This window comes from Gopherus flavomarginatus, chromosome 20 (genome assembly GCF_025201925.1).
Source record: "Gopherus flavomarginatus isolate rGopFla2 chromosome 20, rGopFla2.mat.asm, whole genome shotgun sequence".
Lineage (NCBI taxonomy): Eukaryota > Metazoa > Chordata > Testudines > Testudinidae > Gopherus > Gopherus flavomarginatus.
This window is the reverse complement of record NC_066636.1, coordinates 7384312-7401955: the sequence shown is the minus strand read 5'-3', so window position 1 is coordinate 7401955 and position 17644 is coordinate 7384312. Positions and strand designations below refer to the sequence as shown.

The 17644-nt window shown below is 52.6% G+C and overlaps 1 protein-coding gene and 1 long non-coding RNA gene across 2 annotated transcripts in view; both read right to left on the bottom strand.

Moving 5' to 3' along the window:
• Window positions 1-10410, bottom strand: part of LOC127037877 (uncharacterized) — a 51057-nt gene extending 40647 nt beyond the window's left edge. Inside the window, exon 1 of the long non-coding RNA XR_007770501.1 lies at window positions 10240-10410. This is a non-coding gene — a long non-coding RNA (uncharacterized LOC127037877). The remainder of the gene's footprint in view (window positions 1-10239) is intronic.
• LOC127037812 (zinc finger protein 333-like) overlaps window positions 1-17644 on the bottom strand; it is a 1302204-nt gene that overhangs the window by 1259195 nt on the left and 25365 nt on the right. The window lies entirely within an intron of this gene.

The window sequence follows — 17644 nt, the reverse complement described above, 5'->3', positions numbered from 1 at the left end:
AGGCGTGTCTGGACGGAGGTCTGAGGCTGTGTACTTTAAGGGAACTGCGTTGTTTAAACTTCTAAGTAACCAGTGAGGTACTACAGAAGCTGTTTTGTGCTGGCTTGGTAAATCTAAGTATTGAAATAACCAGCAGCGTTTGGGATTTGTCTGCCCTGTTTTGTTTGCAGTTCACCCTGATTGAGTGACCTCAGCTGGCTCCCATTGGCAGCACCATCACACCTACATCCAGGCTGTAGGGATCTGGGAGATCTTAGCGGCCTTGGGTGCACAGATACCTAAGTCCAGGCCGTACGGGTCCCTGGGGGGCTTAGAGAGTTTTGGGGGTTGACACAGATACCAATCTCCAGGCTCTAGGGGTCCTTAAGGGATTCGTGGGGTGCACATATTCCTACATCCAGGCTGTAGTGGTACCGGGGGGCTTAGGGGTTAGTGGGGCCAGAGATACCTACATCTAGGCTGGAGGCATCCTAGGAGTCTTAGGAGATTTGTGGGTGCCCAAGATACCTATGTCCAGGCTGTAGGGGTAGCAGGGAGTCTTAGGGGTTCGGGTGGGTACAGATACGTATGTCCAGGCTGTATCGGTCCTGGGGGGGTTAGAGGTTTCATGATGGGCACAGAGATCTACATCCAGATTGTAGATGTCCCTGGGGGGTTAGGGGAGTTGTGGGGGTACAAATACCTACGTCCAGGCTGTAGGGGTTCCTGGGGGATTAGTGGATTTCTGAGGGGCACATATACCTATATGCAAACTGGAGTGTCCTGGGGGCTTCTGGCGTCTATATGGGGTACAGATACCAATGTCCTGGCTGTTTAGGTCCCTGAGGGGCTTAGGGGGGTTGTGGGGAGAAACAGATACCTAAGTTCAGGCTGGAGGGGTCTCCGGGGGTCTCCGGGGGTCTTAGGTGTTTGGTGGCAGGCACAGATAAATACGACCAGGCTGCAGGGGTCTTGGAGGGGCTTAGGGTCTGTCACGGAGTGTGAGGGAGTCTGGTCCTGCACCCCTCCTCCTGGGACTCACAGTGACTCTCAGCCAGCCAGTAAAACAGAAGGTTTTTTTGGCCAGCAGGAGCAAAGGATACAGAAGAGCTTTTGGGCACAACCAGGACCCCTCAATCGAGTCCTTCTGTGGGTTCAGGAAGCTTAGTTCCCAGTTTGGGAATCCCTGAATTCCAACAACCCCAGCACCAAACCAAAACTGAACTCACTCCCTCCAGCCGGCCCCTTCCTATGTCCAGCTTCCCGGGCAAAGGTGCTGACCTCCTCCCCCCTGCCTCGCTCAGGTTACAGGCTGAGCACTTGTCCCGTCCTAAAGTCACCCCCTGCTCTCCCATCCCCCACACAGACAGACCCCTCGCCATCACAGTAATGCACAGAGCATTTCCCGCATGGCGCAACAGTGACACCATGTGGCCACGCAGGGTAATGCACAGAGCATCACACCTATGTAGAGGCTGTAGAGCTCTCTCAGGGGCTTAGGGCTTGTGGGGGGCACAGATAGCTACGTCCAGGCTGGAGGCATTCCGGTGTGGATTAGGGGCTTCATGAGGGACACAGATATCTACGTCTGGGCTGGAGAGGTCCCTGGATGGCTTAGGGAGTTGTGGTGAACACAGATACATACATCCAGGCTGTAATGGTCCCTGGCGGTTTAGGGAGTTGGTGAGGGGCACAGAAACCTACGTATGGTCTGGAGGGGTCCCTGGGGGACATAAGGGGTTGTGGTTGCGCAGATACCTACGTCCCGGTTGGAGGGAGCTCTCGGGAGCATAGCGGGTTTGTGTGGCATACACACACCTACAACCAGGCTGGTGGGGGCCCTATGGGTCTTAGGGTTTTTGTAGTGGGCAGAGATACCTATGTCCAGGCTGGAGAAGTTCTGGGGAGGGCTTAGGGGGCTCCTGGAGGTCACAAATGTCTACATCCAGGCTGGAGGGGTTATGGGGGTATTAGGGAGTTGTGGGGGGGCACAGATACCTATTTCGAGGCTGTAGGGGTCCTGGGGTTGCTTTGGGGCATTTTGGGGTACAGATACCTATGTCCATGCTGTAGGGGTTTCTGGGAGGATCAGTGGGTTCATGAGGGTGCACAGATACCTATGTCCAGGGTGTAGGGATCTTGGGGGGGTTAGGGTTTTGTGGGGGGCACAGATACCCTCATCCAGGCAAGAGGGGTCCTGGGGGCATTAGGGGTTCATGTTTGGCACAGATACCTGCGTCTAGGCTGGAGGCATTCAGGGGGGCTTAGGGGGGTTGTGGGGGCACAGATAACTATGTTGAGGCTGGAGAGGTCCCATCGTGGCCTACGGGGGTTGTAGGGGGCACAGATACCTGCGTCTAGGCTGGAGCGGTTTGGGGGGTCTTAGGAGGGTTGTGGGGGCACAGATACCTATGTCCATGCTGGAGGGGTCCCGTTGTAGCTTAGGGGATTTGTGGGGTCAGAGATACCTATGTCTAGGCTGGAGGGGTCCCGTGGGTGATTAGGTGTGTTGGGGGGGAACAGATACCTACGTCCCAATTGTAGGGGGCCCTGGATAGCTTATGCGGTTTGTGAGGGTCACAGATACAAACATCCATGCTGTAGGGGTCCAGAGGGTCTTTGTGGGGCTCTGGGGGTCACAGATACCTACCTACAGTCTGGAGGGGTCCTGTGGGTCTTAGGGGGTTTGTGGGGCATAGAAGATACCTACATCTGGGCTTCTGGGTTCCCTGGGGGGCTTAAAGGTTTGTGGGGAGCACAGATACCTTTATCCAGACTAGATGGGTCCCGGTGGGATTAGGGGGTTGTGGAGGTCACAGATACCTGTGGAAGCAGAAGTTGGATGAACTCTACCCTGACATCTGGTGGTGAATTATGTCGAGTGTGGAAAAGAATTTCGGGGGCTGATCGTGTTTGCATAGACACACCCACCCCGCCTGACATGACCACGGCAGTCTGGGATGGTTGCTTTGGCAACTGTGGTATCCCCAGTTTATTTGTTGTTGGGGCGTGAGATGTGGACTGTTGTATGATTGTATGGATGAGGAACTGTGAAACTGCTTTGAGACAGGGATTCTCACCATCAACTGAGTGGCACTCTCTAGACAAGGGAGTGGGCTCCTTGGGTGAGCCAAAAATACTAATTGCACCTTTTTCTCTTTTTACAGATGAATAGCAGAGCTGATTTTTGATTCTCTTAAGAATTGGAGTGCCAGGTTCCTGAGCTGAAAGCATTAAAGAGTTGTGCTAACTAGTGGGGGAGTCTGAAGCTATATTGCAGAGCAGAGTAGCTAATGGAGAGAAGTAGTTTGTGGGATGGTTGGAGTAGCCCATGGAGTGAGGTGAGCAGAGCAGTTTTTGGGGACAGCTAGGTCAGATCACATGTCGGTTGGAGGAGCAGAGAAGCTGGTGGACCAAGCTGAGCAGTTCGTGGGGAAGGTGGAAGCAGAATCCCACCGAGAGGCAGGGTAGTCGGCAGTGGACCATGTAAGGCGCTCCTTTCTACCCTGGCTGGCAGGGGGAAAAGCCCTGCAGATAGACTCTTGAACTCGGGCTGAGGAACTGTGGGTGATTTTGGGCTTGCTGGACTCTTGAAACATTTGAGGTATTGGACTTTGGAGTCTTGAGGTCGTTTGGGGATTGCTGGACTCAAGAGCCCAGGGAAAAGGACACGGCCTAGTTGAGATATTTTCCCAATTTAATGCTATGTTGTTTCTCTCACGTTATTAAACTTTTTCTGCTACACCCAGACTCTTTGCTTGCGAGAGGGGAAGTATTGCCTCTTCGAGGCACCTAGGGGTGTGTATGTAAATTTTTCCCATGTCACTGCGTGGGGTCGGGAGCTGACTTGCATTACATTGTAGGGAAGGGACCCCTATGTATTGAACCCCGTCCTTGCTGCTATCAGTTCAGCCTGGCAGAAGGGTTCCTCCTACATCCAGGCTGTAGGGGTCCCTGGGGGGCTCAGAGGTTTGGTGGGGGGCACAGATACCTAAGTCCAGGCTGCAGGGGTCCCGGAGGAGCTTAGGGGGTGTCACAGAGTGTGGTGGAATCCAGCCCTGCACCCCTTTTCCTGGGACACACAGTGACTCAGCCAGCCAGTAAAACAGAAGGTTTTTTTGACCAACAGGAGCGAAGGATACAGCAAAGCGTTTGGGCACAACCAGGACCCCTCAATTGAGTCCTTCTGGGGGTTCAGGAAGCTTAGTTCCCAGTTTGGGATTCCCTGAATTCCAGCAACCCAGCTCCAAACCAAAACTGAACTAACTCCCTCCAGCCGGCCCCTTTCTTTGTCCAGCTTCCCGGGCAAAGGTGCTGACCCCGTCCCCGCTGCCTAGCTCGAGTTACAGGCTTAGGTCCTGTCCCTCACCTAAAGTCACCCGCTGCTCTCCCATCCCCCACAGATAGAATCCCTACTCCATCACAGTAATGCTCAGAGCATTTCCCGCATGGAGCAACAGTGACACCATGTGGCCACGCAGGGTAATGCACAGAGCATTTCTCGCATGGAGCAACAGTGACACCGTTTGGCTATGCAGGGTAATGCACAGAGCATCACGCCTACGTAGAGGCTGTAGAGATCCCTGCGGCGCTTTGGGGTCATGGGAGGTACAGATAGCTACGTCCCGGCTGGAGGCATTCCGGCGGGGCTAAAGGAGGTTCGTAGGGTCACAGATACCTACGTCCAGGATGGTCGGGACCCTGGGAGAGTTAGGGGGGTTGAGAGGGGCATAGGTACTTGCGTCCAGGCTGTGGAGGTCCTGGTGGGGATTAGGGGCTTCGTGGAGGACACCAATATCTACGTTCGGGCTGGAGGGGTCCCTGGATGGCTTAGGGGGTTGTGGTGAGCACAGTGATTGCTGGGTGTTTAGGGACTTGGTGAGGGGCACAGATACCTATGTATGTCCTGGATGGGGTCCCTGGGGGGGCTTAGTGGTATTGTAGGGGACACAGATACCTACGTCCAGACTATAGGAATTCTGGGGGGGCTTAGGGAGTCGGGGGGCACAGATATCTACATCCAGGCTGGAGGGGTCCCTGGGGGGCTTAGGGGGGTTGTGGGCGGCACAGATATGTACATCCAGGCTGGAGAGGTTCCGGGGAGAATTAGGAGGTTTTGCGGATGGCAGAGATACCTATCTGCAGGCTCTAGGCGTCCCTGGGGGGCTTAGGGTTTTTTTAGGAGGCACAGATATGTATGTCCATGTTGGAGTGGTTCCTGGGGGGGTTAGGGGGTTCCTGGGGAGCACAGATACCTAGGTCCATGCTGTCGGGGTCCCCGGGTGGATTAGGGGTTTTCTGGGGGCCACAGATACATACATCTAGGCTGTAGGGGTCCCTGGGAGGCTTAGGGGGTTTGTTGGGGGCAGAGATACCTACATGCAGGCAATAGGGCTTCCAGGGGGAATTAGAATGTTGAGGGGGCACAGATACCTAGGTCCAGGCTGGAGAGTTCCGGAAGGGGGGGGCTTAAGCAGTTTGTGAGGGGCACAGATACCTGCATCCAGGCTGGAGGGGTTCTTGGGGGGCTAAGGGGGTTTCTGGTGGGCACAGATACCTACCTCCAGGCTGCAGGGGTTCCTCGGCACTTAGGGGCTGTGGGTGGCACAAATACCTCCATCCAGGCTGGAGGGTCCCTGGGGGGCTTCGTGGGTTCAGGGGGGGCACAGATACCTAAGTCCAGGTTGAAGGGGTCCAGGGGGCTTATGGGGTTCGGGGGGGCACAGATACTTATCTCTAGACTGTAGGGGTCCCTGGTGGTCTTAGGGGGTTTTGGGGGGCCCCAGATACCTAAGTCCATGATGTAGGCGTCCCTACAGGTGCTTATGGGTTCTTGGGGTGCACAGATACTTATTTCCAGGCTGGAGGGTTCCCGGGGTGGGTGTTGGGGTTTCGTGGGGGGCACAGATACGAACGTCCAGGCTGTAGGAGTCCCAGGGGGGCTGTGGGGGTACAGATACCTACATCTAGGCTGGAGGGGTCCTAGGGAGTATAGGGGGTTTGTGGGGGGCACAGATACTTAGGTCCAGGCTGTCGGTGTCCCGGGGGGCCTTAGGTGATCGTGGGGGGCACAGATACCTAACTTCAGGCTATAGGGGTCCCAAGGGTGCTTAGGAGATGTGGGGCACAGATACCTATGTCCAGCCTGTAGGGGTCCCTTGGGGGGCTTACAGAGTTGTGGGGGTAAAGATACCTACATCCTGGCTGAAGGAGTCCTCAGGGGGTTCGTGTGGGTCAGAGATACCTACGTTCAGGCTGTGGGGATCGTGGGGGTCTTAGGGTGTTTCTGGAGGTCACAGGTACCTCCGTGCAGACTAGATGGGTCTCGAAGGATTAGAAGGTTTATGGGGTGCACAGATGACAACTTCCAGGCTGTACAGGTCCCTGGGGGGCTTAGGGAGTTGTGAGGGGCACAGATACCTATGTCAAGGCTGGAGGGGTCCCTGGAGGGCTTAGTGGTTCATGAGGGCACAGATACCTACCTCCAGCTGAGCTTTTCCCTGGGGGCAGCCTGCACGCAGCTGTGATCAGCTGTTTGCTGGTGAGGCTCTGCTGAACTGCTCCCCTCTCCCTGCTCCTGCGGGGGCTGAGTGATTCGCTCCCCCCAAACAGCTTCAGGGGTCGGGGTGGGCGGGGGTGTGGGTCCAGCAGCAGCACAGCCCGCCCCGCTTCCCTGGGGCTGCCCCGCACCTCTCGGGCTGATGGCTCTGCCATGGCCTCCTCGTGAATCGCTGCTCCCTGCCCGCCAGGTTCGGCTCTGGCCACAGCAGCATCGGGTGCCCCAGGGAGCCCAGCTAGGCTGGGGCTGGGGGCAGTGGGAGGTTGCGGGGAGGAGAAGCTCCAGATACTGGCATGGGGTAGGGCAGGGAGAGGAGCCGAGCTGGAGTGGGGGAGGAGAAGCCCCGGACTGGGCTGGAGCCACGCTGAGGATGGGGCGGGGGGGAGAAGAAACCCCGGGCCCCTGCAGGAGCTGCAGTGGGGCGGAGAAGCCAGACTGGGTTGGGAGGTGGTGGGAGAAGCCCAGACGCCAGCAGGAGCTGCACTAGGGGATGGTGAAGCAGGAGAGGAGCCACCCTGGGGCAGGGAGGAGAAGCCCTGGACCCTGGCAGAAGATGTGGGGTTGAAGTCCCCAGTTCAGGAGCCCCAGCCACCTTAGTGGCAAAAGGGTCAGGGCTTCAGCCTTGCAACCACTCTGTGTGGAGCTGGCCTGAGCCCCTCTCGCTCCCATCCCCCCTGTGGAGCTGGCTCTCACTCTCCAGTTGTGCAGAAATTCAGCCCCAATCTCCCCATGTTGGGATCTCCATTTCCCCCCCGCCCCCCGTCACCCAGCCATGAATGGATTTAGCCCAGGAGGCAGGCTCAGCATTGGCCCCATTTGGCACGTTGGCTCTAGGGCACAAGGAGGTGCTGTGACTTTCCCAAGGCTAAGCAGGGAGTCTGTGGCAGAGCAGAGACTCAAACCCAGAACACCTGAGCCTGAGTTCTGTGCCTTAACCACAAGGCAACCTTCCCACCAAAGGAGAGGGAACCTCCTTTGCCACTTTGAGCGTGTGGGTGGGAGCAGCCACTAGACAGAGCTGCCAGGAGATGGGGGGGTTGGATAGTTGGGGAGGTGATTAGTGGATTTGGGGGTCTCTAGAGGGGGCAGTCATGGGACAAGGAGCAGGGGGGTTGGATGGGTTGAGGGCTCGGGGGGTGCCTGTCGGGGGGTGGACCAGGGTTGGGGCAGGCAGGGAGCAGAGGGAGTTGGATGGGCCGGGAGTTCTAGGGGTCCTGTCAGGGGGCAGGGAGTGGATGGATAGGAGTGGGAGTTCCAGGGGTCTATCTGGGGGCAGGGGTGTGGATTAGGGTCAGGGGGACAGGTAGGGGGCAGGGTCCTAGGGAGGCAGTTACAGTGGGGGGTCTCAGGAGGGGGACCAAACCCTGGGATAGGTTTTGCTGCAAGACAAGATAGCACAGTAGCCAATGGTTAACAGGTTACATAATTTCTCCACCGTTGATCTCAAGTTAGTAAGTTAACATTTCATTAACACTTTGATAAAACGTTATTAGTATAAAATATATATGTTGAATTCTGATTTGGGGTCCATAGGAATGGAGCAACTCCTTTGACTGTCCAACAGATACATTCCTAGGGGTTAAAGCAAAGAAACAGTGAAAGTATATGGCAATAAAGATTGTTTTCTGTGTTTTCTGAAGGCAGGCATTTGTCTTTGGGAAGGGAGGTGGAAGGATGCCATATCTTATACTGACATGTGCCAACTTTTCATAAACTCAAGGTTGGATCTGTGGGAAGAACGTCTCCCTACAGAAGAGACTTACACAATAGGAACAGGGATTCTTTGTTCAATCTGCAACTCTGAATAAGACACAATTCTTTAGTTCTTAGCTCCAACACCTGGCAATTTGCTGACCAAGCCTATCTTAGCAAACAAGGCTTTCTGTTAACCCAGCTTTCTTTTAGCTGGTCACTATTTGCTAGGCTTCTCGTCCCTTGACCCTACTCTGGACTTTGGGTCTGGAAAAGAGCTGGCACAATCCATAGACCAGGTTGTTATACAAAATGCACATGCATTTTAACCCTTCACGTACAGTAATGGCAAAGTTCTTGGTTCAGGCTTGTAGCAGTGATGGAATAAACTGCAGGTTCAAATCAAGTCTCTGGAGTCCATCCACAGCTAGGATGGGTCATTCAGTCCTTTGTATAGAGATTCAGTTTGTAGCAATGTCCCTCCAGAGGTATGAAGCAGGATTGGAGACGAGGCATCAACCTTTTATAGTCTCTTGCCATGTGGTCTTTGCTTTCTTTGTCCCAAGGACACTCTATCCAGCACTTGGCATAGAAAAACCTTGGAGTTCTGTCCATAGGCAGGTCCCTGCATACCTTGCTGAGTCACAAGGCGTATCTGCCTTCTCTCAATGGGTCGATTGTATAGCTGATGGTCCTTAATGGGCCATCAGGCAGGCTAGGCAGAACTGACACCAACTTGTCTGGCTGGGGTGTTCCCCGGAAGCAGAGCACAAGTTTGAAATAGGGACAGCATAGAGCCAATATTCATGACGTCAACTACAAAAATGATACACATCTAGAGATAGCATCATTATAATCAACCAATCAGAACCTCTCCATAGACCCCTTACACAACAACCTTTCTACAATTTTGGTTACAAATATAGAACAGTGGCTGCAACAGTGATCTATACAGTTAAAGATTATGTCAATAACGCCACAGGAGGTGACACGGTGTCAGTGAGACTGATACTGGAATACTGCCTCCAGTTTTGGTGTCCTCATTTGAAACAGATGTTGTGGAATTGGAGCCACCAAATGTTCTGAGGGCTGGAGAAAAATGCCTTCTAGTGAGCTATTGAAAGAGCTCAACCTTTTTAGCTTCTCAAAAGAAGATTGAAAGGTGATTTCATTGAAGTGTTGAAGTGCTTTAATGGAGAAAAAAGATTGGGTGTTAAAGGGCTCTTTAATCGAGCAGAGAAAGACATAACAAGACCCAATGATTGGAAGGTGAAAAGAGACAAATTCATGTTACAATTAAGTCCCAAATAGTCAACAGTGAGGATGATTCACCACAGGAACAAGCTACCAAGGAAAGTGATGGATTCAGCATCTCCTGATGTCAGTCAATGAAGACTAGATGCCTTTCTGGAATGGGTTTGCCCCAAAAGTAGCTCTTGTGTCATACAGAAGGCCTGTGATATGCAGGGGGTCATATCAGATGCTCTACTGGTCTCTTTTGGCCATAAAGTCGACTAATTTCTGAAAAACTGAGTGTAGCATTGGGAGCAGCGTCTGATGTTTTCCTGTCTAACCGGCTTGCTGCCTAGGACGAACGCTCCTTGAGTGAGGTGATCCACAGGGAGTAGCTCAAACCTCCAAAGTGCCTGACCAGGGGCAGGACATTGGCACAGCAAGGGAGGAGGGTGACAGTGACATCACAAAGGCCTTTTACAGGACCTCAGACTATTGGTCAAAGGTGGTGGGGAGGTGGTGACCTCACAGAGAGATGCTGACATCAGCCAGGCAGGACAGGGGCGAGGGGCCAGGGAAACCTCAGAGACCCCTGTGGCTTTGCTTCAGCAATGCTCCTTCTCCAGGTCTCTCTTTGAGGACTGAGAGATTATTCGGGTTCACGGACGTGAGCGCCAGGAGGAACCTCTTTCAAGTTTTCACGTTCCCTTGTAGTGATTTTACTAGAAAACAGCCGTCCCTGTTTAGAAGGTAAGAGCCTCCTCGAGGTTTGAAACCTGTTCAGTCTGATCCATCTGGTGACAGTTGAATTCTAGGCATGGAAAACACGAGCTTAAGGAGGCAGAATTTTATTCCACACCTGGGATTTTGTCCCTTAGAATCACTGGGGACACTAGGGTTTGTCCTTTTTGTTTCACCTTTTCCTCCATCCCTCCCTCCCTCCTTTCTCTTCGTCTCTTGCTTTTCTCCTTTCTCCTGTTCCCCTCCCACAGCAGGAGAGGGGTGTGTGTGTGTGTGTGTGTGTGTGTGTGTGTGTGTGTGTGTGTGTGTGACTAACAGACATTTTGGAGCATGAGCTTTCGTGGGTGAATACCCACTTCGTCAGATGCATGTAGTGGAAATTTCCAGGGGCAGGTATATATATGCAGGCAAGCTAGAGATAATGAGGTAGTTTAATCAGGGAGAATGAGGCTCTGTTCTAGCAGTTGAGGTGTGAAAACCAAGGGAGGAGAATCTGGTTCTGTAATTGGCAAGCCATTCACAGTCTTTGTTTAATCCTGAGCTGATAGTGTCATATTTGCAGATGAACTGAAGCTCAGCAGTTTCTCTTTGAAGTCTGGTCCTGAAGGGTTTTTGCTGCAGGATGGCCACCTTAAGGTCTGCTATAGTGTGGCCAGGGAGGTTGAAGTGTTCTCCTACAGGTATTTGTATACTACCATTCCTTATATCTGATTTGTGTCTGCTTATCCTTTTCCGTAGCGACTGTCCAGTTTGGCCGATGTACATAGCAGAGGGGCATTGCTGGCACATGATGGCGTACATTACATTGCTGGATGTGCAGGTGAATGAACCGGTGATGCTGTGGCTGATCTGGTTTGGTCCTGTGATGGTGTCGCTGGTGTAGATATGTGGGCAGAGTTGGCACAGAGGTTTGTTGCATGGATTGGTTCCTGAGCTAGAGTTACTATGGTGCAATGTGCAGTTACTGGTGAGAATATGTTTCAGGTTGGCAGGTTGCCTGTGGGTGAGGACTGGCCTGCCACCCAAGGCCTGTGAAAGTGTGGGATCATTGTCCAGGATGGGTTGTAGGTCCCTGATGATGCATTTGAGAGGTTTTAGCTGGGGACTGTATGTGATGGCCAGTGGAGTCCTGTTGGTTTCTTTCTTGGGTTTGTCTTGCAGTAGGAGGCTTCTGGGTACACGTCTGGCTCTGTTGACCTGTTTCCTTATTTCCTCATGTGGGTATTGTAGTTTTGAGAATGCTTGGCAGAGATTTTGTAGGTGTTGGTCTCTGTCTGAGGGGTTAGAGCAGATGCGGTTGTACCTCAGTGCTTGGCTGTAGACAATGGATCATATGATGTGCCCGGGATCGAAGCTGGAGACATGAAGTTAGGCATAGCAGTCGGTAGGTTTTTGGTATAAGGTGGAGGTAATGTGACCACCATTTATTTGCACCGTGGTGTCTAGGAAGTGGACCTCCCGTATAGATTGGCCCAGGCTGAGGTTGATGGTGGTGTGGAAGCTGTTGAAATCATGGTGGAATTTTTCCAGAGACCACTTCCCATGGGTCCAGATGATGAAGATGTCATCAATGTAGCGTAGGTAGAGAAGGGGCGTGAGTGGACGAGAGCTGAGGAAGCGTTGTTCCAGGTCGGCCATAAAAATATTGGCATATTGTGGGGCCATGCGTTTGCCAATAGTTGTGCCACTGATCTGGAGTTATATATTGTCATCAAATTTGAAATAGTTGTGTGTGAGGATAAAGGCACAGAGCTCAGCAGCCAGTTGTGCAGTGACATCATCAGGGATACTGTTCCTGACAGCTTGTATTCTATCTGTGTGTGGGATGTTCATGTAGAGAGCCTCTACATCCATGGTGGCTAGGGATGGTGTTTTCTGGAAGGCCACCAATGCATTGTAGTCCTCAGGAAATCAGTGGTGTCACAGAGATAGCTGGGAGTGCTGGTGGCATAGGGTCTGAGTAGAGAGTCCACATATCCAGACAGTCCTTCAGTGAGAGTGCCAATGCCTGAGATGATGGGGCGTCCAGGATTTCCAGGTTTGCGGATCTTGGGTAGTAGATAGAATAACCCTGGTCGGGGCTCTAAGGGTATGTTGATTTGTTCCGGTGTTAGTGTAGGGAGTGTCCTGAGTAGATGTTGCAGTTTCTTAGTGTATTCCTCAGTGGGATCTGAGGGAAGTGGCCTGTAGAATTTGGTGTTGGAGAGTTGTCTGGCAGCCTCCTTTTGGTAGTCAGACCTGTTCATGATGACAACAGCACCTCCTATGTCAGCCTCTTTGATGATAATGTCTGGGTGGTTTCTGAGGCTGTGGATGCATTGTGTTCTGCAGGACTTAGGTTATGAGGCAAGCGATGTTGTTTTTCCACAATTTCTGCCTGTGCACGTCGGCGAAAGCATTCAACGTAGAGATCCAGACTGTCATTTCAAACCTCAAAAAAAGTCCATGTGGGTATTCACCCACGAAAGCTCATGCTCCAAAAAGTCTGTTAGTCTATAAGGTGCCAGAGGACTCTTTGCTGCTTTTACAGATCCAGACTAACACGGCTACACCTCTGATACAGTGTCACTGTTCCTCAATGCAGGAAATGCTCTGTGCATTACCCTGCTTAGCCACACGGTGTCACTGTTGCTCCACGGGAAATGCTCTGTGCATTACCGTGCGGGGCCACATGGTGTCATTGTTGCTCCATGCGGGAAATTCTCTGGGCATTACTGTGATGGAGTAGGGACTGTCTGTGTGGGGAATGGGAGAGCAGGGGGTGACTTTAGGACCAGACACGTGCTCAGCCTGTAACTCGAGCTAGGCAGGGGGGAGAGGGTGGGCAACTTTCCCCGGGAAGCTGGACACAGGAAGGGGCCGTCTGGAGGGAGTTGGGTTGGTTCAGTTACGGTTTTGGTCTGGCTGGTTGGAATTCAGGGAATCCCAAACTGGGAACTATGTTTCCTGAACCCCCAGAAGGACTCGATAGCGGGGTCCTGCTTGTGCCTCCAAACTCTGCTGTATCCTTCACTCCTGTTGTCCAATAAACATTCTGTTTTACTGGCTGGCTGAGAGTCACTGTGAGTCCCAGGAAGAGTGGTGCAGGACCGGACTCCCCCACACTCCGTGACAGACCCTAAGCCCCTCCGGGACCCCTTCAGTCTGGACGTAGGTATCTGTGCCCCCCATCAAACACCTAAGACCCCTGGAGACCCCTCCAGCCTGAACTTAGGTATCTGTGCCCCCTACAAACCCCCTAAGCCCCTCAGGGACCTATACAGCCAGGACATTGGTATCTGTGCCCCATATAGACTCCAGAAGCCCCCTGGGACACTCCAGTGTGCATGTAGGTATATGTGCCCCTCAGAAACCCCCTAACCCCCCAGGAACCCCTACAGCATGGATGTAGGTATTTGTACCCCCCCCGGGACATCTATAATCTGGACATAGATATCTGTGCCCCTCACGGAACCTCTAACACCCCCTGGGACCGATACAGCCTGGACAAACGTATCTGTGCCCACCCGAACCCCTAAGACCCCCTGGTACCCCTACAGTCTGGACATAGGTATCTTGGGCCACCAAAAATCCCCTAAGACTCTCAGAATTCCTCCAGCCTGGACGTAGGTATCTATGCCCCCCACTAACCCCCTAAGCCCCCCGGGTACCACTGCAGCCTGGATTTAGGAATATGTGCACCCCACGAACCCCCTAAGCCCCCATGGGACCCCTAAAGCCTGGAGATTGGTATCTGTGTCCCCCAAAAACTCTCTAAGCCCCCCCAGGACCTCTACGGCCTGGACGTAGGTATCTGTGCACTCCAAGGCCCCTAAGATACCCCAGACCGCTACAGCCTGGATGTAGGTGTGACGGTGCTCCCTGTGGGAGCCAGCTGAGATCACTCAATCAGGGTGAACTGCAAACAAGACAGGGCAGACAAATCCCAAATGCTGGTGGTTATTTCAATACTTAGATTTACCAAGCCAGCACAAAACAGCTTCTGTAGTACTTCATTGGTTACTTAGAAGTTTAAACCACGCAGTTCCCTTAAAGTACCCAGCCTCAGGCCTCCTTCCAGACACACCTGTCAGATATGATGATGATTCCTGAAAATCTTACTTCATCATATAAAAGAAAAAATTCTTCCGATCCCAAAGGATCAGCCACATATCCAGGTTCAATTATAACTTAGATCTCACCCAAAATACATGCTATAGCCAATTCTTATTAACTAAGCTAAAATGTATTAGAAAAGAAAAGAGAGAGTTCTGGTTAAAAGATTAATAGACATATAGGCTTGAATTCAATTCTTGAGGTTTAGATACATAGTAGAGGTGAGCTTGTAGTTGCCAAAAGCCCTTTTAGAAATAGTCCATAGGTTATAGTCCAATTTCCATATTCAGGGTGGCTCCAGTCAATGACTGGGGATCTCAATCCTTGTGGCTTAAGGTTTCCCCGTCTTGAAACCCAAAGCAGATCTGAGATGAACAAGGATCGTGTCCCAGGCTTCTTATACATTTCCAGCAGCCTTTCAGCCTGAGAAAACAATAGGCTTAACTCTCCTTCCAAACATCCTGGCAATTAGTACAGGGTAATTTATCCATCAGAGTTCAAATACAGGTTACCACAACCTTCAAACAGACACAGAGACAATTATACTATTTCACTCAAGTGTCATCATAAATGTTAATATTCCTTTTTTGCTCTTTGAATTAAAACTACAGCAATAGACAAGACTTGTTTGCTTACATCACAAGACCTGAGCAAACATCTCCCCTTCTACCTCTAACAATGCAGACTTGCATTTTAAAGCTCTGTTCATTTACATATCTTGCTAACCTGTTCTTAAGGTTCACCCATGGGTCAGGTCAGTCGGTGAGGTGAGTTAATTAACTCCTTCTGGCCCTGTCACCTTTTAATGAGATATTAGATTATACTTACAATGTCACAGTCGTGGTGAGTCGACTGCTGCAGCTCCCCGTAGACTCTGTCTGGGTCTCTCACCGAGCTGGAGTACAGCAGTCGAGGGGAGAGCACTCGATGTGTTGCATCTACACTAGACGCAATATATCCATCCCTGCTGGATTGATCACTGCCCACCGATTCGGCAGGTAGTATAGACATACCCTGAGTATCTGGTGATCAGAGCTGGACCCCGGAGGGGGACACATTGAAGGAATTCAGGGGTTAAGGTGCCTCTATTGTCAACTGTCAGGGCTGCTGTGGCTCAGAGGAGGGTGCTTGACTGCCTGACAGGCTTAGGCACCACAAGCCTGGCAGGCGGGAGAAGTGAAGCGGCCACGGTGTGCTCGGGGTGCTCGTGCTCGGAGCAGGGGTGAGCTGGGGCGAGGGGGTTGAAGCAGGGCAGAGTGGGGATCCTGTCACAAGAGGGACGCCTCAGGGTGGCGGGGGGAGTTGCCACGGGTGGGGCACCTCAAGGTGGGTGCACGGGGGAGGAGGGCACAAGGTGGAAGTTTCGCCTAGGGCGTGAAACTTCCTTGCACCGGCCCTGCCCCACGCCCTGCCTGCAGCCAGCCCTGCACCCCCTGCCCTGCCCTGCCCGCAGCCAGCCTCTGTCTCCAGCCAGCCCTGCACCTTCTGCCCTGCCCACACCAGCCGCATCCTCCCTGCCCTGCCTGCAGTCAGCCCAACAGCCAGCCCATGACACACCCCTGCCCTGTCTCCAGCCAACTCCTGCCGCACCCCCCATGGCCCTGCCCAAAGCCAGCCAGCCCCCACACCTCCCCAGCCTGCACCAGCCCTGCACCCCCTGTCTGCAGCCAGCCCCGCATCCCCTGCCCTGTCTCCAGCCAACCCCTTATGCACCCCCCTGCCTGAAGCCAGCCAGCCCCGCACCCCTTGCCCTGCCTGCAGCCAGACCCTACCTCCAGCCACCTCCATGCCCACTGGTGCCCTTCAGTTCCCAGGGCAGTAACCGTGCACATCTGCTTCAATGAGAGGGGCAGGGAGCAGCTGGGACCCACACATGTGCACACCCTAGGGTGACCAGACAGCAAGTGTGAAAAATCGGGACGGGGTGGGGGGTAATAAGATCCTAGATAAGAAAAAGACCCCAAAATTTGGACTGTCTCTATAAAATCGGGACATCTGGTCACCCTAGCACACCCCCAGGACTCCTGAGTTCCATTGCTGGATTTCCTATTGGTTCCACTGCTGGCTGTTTTCCTTTTCCTGGGGGACTTTGGGCAAGTTGCTCCCCCTTCTAGGGCTCTGTCCCCAGCAGTCACGTGGGGATTTCATACTTTCCCACTATTGGAAAGTGCTGGGAGAATCCCCCAGCAAAAGCTACTCTGACAGTGCTAAGCAGCATCTGACCATGCAAGGTCGGAGTGCACTGCCCAGGAGGAATGTTTGGCTCTGGGGTTTCACTTCAGCCCCTTCTAGAGTGAGGGGCCCAACCATGGAGTTTGTCTCAAGAAGACCAACTCTCCAATTTGTTAAGGGTGTTTTGAATTCCAACCCTGTGCTCCTAAGTGCTTGGTGTCAGTTGCAAATTTTAGAAGCATGCTCTCCACTGCATTTTCCAAATCATTCATGAAAATATAGAATAGTATCGGACCGCAGACTGATCCCTGCCGGACCCACTAGGTACACCTTCTCCATTGGACAGCCAAACATGGAGAAGGGCTCCTGGAGTCTGGGCTTTCAACCAGCTCTGCACCCACATTACACTGATTACAGCTGGACTGCATTTCCCTTGTTTGCTTGTGAGAATGTCCTACGGGACTGTGTGAAAAGCCTTAGCAACCCCAAGCTAGATCCCATCTACTGTTTACCCACCTCCACCAGGCCCATAACCCTGCCGAAGAAGGAAAGAGGATCAGTTTGGAATGATTTGTTCTTGACAAATCCATGTTCACTAGTCCTAAGAATCAAACTATTCTGTAGGTGCTGCTGACAAACTGAGTGTTTAAGAATGTATTGCAGGATCTCTCCAGCAATGGCAGTGAGGCTAGCTAGTTTGTAAGTCTCAGGGGTCTCTTTGTTCCCCTTTTAGAGAAAGGTCCTGTCTTGTTTATGGATGGGAAGATGTACTTTTTCAGGGATCTCAGACGAGAACTGGGGCACAGCACCTGGTTTGTCAAGGCCACAAAAATGGAGGCAGGAACCTCTTCTCTCCTGCTGGCAAAGAACCCCAGGTACCTGAAAGACAGGGACTCACATCCCTGAATGGGCTTTTAAAAAGGCAGTGGTTAAAGATTGGCCCTGACCATTTCTTGTTTCCACAGACTAGACATTTTAGCAAACTTTAGAATTCCTTGGTGCTAAACACTGTGAAACGCCCCTTTCTCCTTCACAGAGGGCTTTAACGCCCCTTATCTCACTCAGGCTCACAACTGACCGGAGTTCGAGAACTAACCCTGTTCCCATTGGACAGATGGGAGGAGCCTGAGGTCCAGAGAAGGGAAGTGACCTACCCAAGCGCCTACACAGTAA